This window comes from Limulus polyphemus, unplaced genomic scaffold (assembly GCF_000517525.1).
Source record: "Limulus polyphemus unplaced genomic scaffold, Limulus_polyphemus-2.1.2 Scaffold5549, whole genome shotgun sequence".
NCBI lineage: Eukaryota > Metazoa > Arthropoda > Merostomata > Xiphosura > Limulidae > Limulus > Limulus polyphemus.
Window position 1 is genome coordinate 18,293 of NW_013671159.1, and position 2,736 is coordinate 21,028.

Sequence of the window (2,736 nt, forward strand, 5' to 3'; positions counted from 1 at the left end):
ATATATATATATATATATATATATATATAACAATAAATATGTCATCGATAATGTTAATCCTCAAATTACTAATTTATTTGTCATACCGTTCACTACCGGTGGAAGTCAATATATTACATCAAATTAAATAATTTTATGTTTTTGTCTGTTATAACATTCAATGTAAAGAACTGGTAAAAATATATGGTGAAACCATTAATTTTTTAACTAAAATACACTGAGAACCGAATCAGTGATTAATGGGTTAACTTTAGTATTGAAAATTATTTCCATTTTTTCTATATTTTTTTATGAAGCGTACGTTATTAGAGATCCTGTAACCACGAAAGTTTTCGACCCACAAGAAATTTGATGAATTAATAGTTTAGAAAGACGTCGGGGTATAGATCACATCAGTTACTGTAGGGTTAAACTATGAACTGCTCAAGCAATTTCAGCAGTGACGATAAAGGACCTTTTTCACAGCTTACTTCAACTATGAAAGTTTTTTTTTCTGTTCAATAATTTCCAGGATTTAAAAAAAAAGAGTCGGTAAAAAGCAGATTAAGTCATCCCTCTTTACAAATCTTATGCCAACTTTTTAGCCGTAACTTGTAGACACTTCGAAAAAATTGCTTTTCTGACCACAGAGTTACAACCGTTTTTTATAGAAAGACCAAAAGTATATCAAATTAGAAGCGTGGTATAGCGTAGTTACAAGTGTCAATGCGATATTGCTATTGCTGCCATTTAAACTTATAAAAATGAATTATTTGTACTTATTAAATATGAATAACATTCGCATCTTTTGTGACCATGAAAAAAATTAACTCTTGGGATACATTTTCATATATATTTACATTCTCTTCAAGTACCTACCTAATGATATAATATTAAAGGAATGGCATTTATTATGTACAAGTGAACCCAGACTGTCGCTGGTAAGCCTATACATCGCTAAATTCTGGGTTAGATCTCTAGTGTGGGCATAGCGTAGAAAACTATTTGTAAAGCTTTATATTTAACAAGAAGCAAACAAACGAGTAATTTATGAAAATATCAAAACATAATTTGGATTTTTAAATGGATATAAGATTTCGCTGAAGATTTATAAAAAATCCGAATAAATACTCCTATTTCTTTTGTGATAACATATTTCTGATAAATGTACTGACCAATTTGTTTTAATACGAACAATATTTCAAATAATGAGCATTTGTGATTTTGTTTTACCATCAATATTGCTACCTCAGGTTTCCAAGAGCTTGAACAGAGAAGTTTGACTTCTGAGTAAGAAAAGGTTCCTATGAATATCTCAAAGTAATCAAATATCAAAGATGTTAAAATATTTATGTGATTTGCAGAAACATAATAATAAAATCAAATTATATATTATATCCTGAAGTGTGTTTTCTTTGATTCTTAAATTTTAATTTGTTACCTGACGGCTTAATGGTCGTAGGGTTTATAACACCTGAATTTGGAGTTTGATCCTCGCAATGGACACAACATAGATATCCCCTATTGTACAGCTTTATGCTAAAACAAACGTTTTCTTTTTTATCAGCTCAATAATATGGTTGAAAATTTAAGTTGGCAGTAGGTGGCGTTAACTAGCTGCCTTTCCTCTAGTCCAGTGGTTTTCAACATTTTTCGTGGCACGACCCTTTACCTAGAACCATGGAAACACCACCTATCGCTGCGCACACAGACTAAAAAAATACGAGGAATTGTAATAATGATAATAAATAAGGGGAAAATTTCGTGCTTCGCATACGAAACCTTTTTGGTTGTGGTATTTTGTATTTGAATGTACAAAGCTTACAAAATTTAAAGGCAATGCTGTGTATTTAAAGTAATTAAAATAGTTAATTGGCCTGTCTAGACTACTCACGTATGAGATTGGGTATGTAGAGTTCTAAACGAATCTAATGGTTTCAGTGACTTTGTGGTTAAACGTATTCCACAACATGTAATACCCACAGAACACCCATAGTATAAAATACTTTGAGCCGAACCGAACAACAAACCAATCGTCTTGTATAGTAAGAGACACCAGATCTAGCAATGTTTTCAAAACATGGGTATTGGGGGCAAAAATTAAAACTCAATGATATTGTTCGTAGGTCCGAACTAAACAGAGTGACGGTATCGGTGCTCTAAGCATCTGTAAACAAATGAAGAAATTCACACATGAAACCTTAACACATAAACACTGCTTTCTGAGATGGGATTCTGAGGGATGACAGGTCCATTCTCCAAATATCTTTTCTTTTGCAGTTCATAGTACTATCTACACCCATCCCTCCCTTACGCATATGACGACATCATTCGTACTTTCCGACTCCTAATCTTTTTGTATAGTTTAATGAAGTTTAAATAGCTTTTCCCGTTACTATTTTAATTATATAGATGTTTTACTAAACTTTTCATTAGCGAAAAAGATGAGAATGCAACAACACAACGGATTACTGAATTAGAAAAACTCTATTATGTCGGATGAAAGATGTAGAAGTTCAACTAGCCAGCATAGTTTTTCCAAGCGTGGTTGTAGACTTTAGTCGTAATTGTATTTCCACATATTTCGGACGATTACGCCCCTTTATTTTGTGTTACTAGTAAAGAAAAATCCCAATTCGCACTGGGAAACAAAATGTGATGCTTTGTAACGAACTGTTATTTGTAACATTGTTTTATTATCTATTTGATTCTTATCAGGTAAAATATAACAGAATATAAAATATTGAAATTAATTTT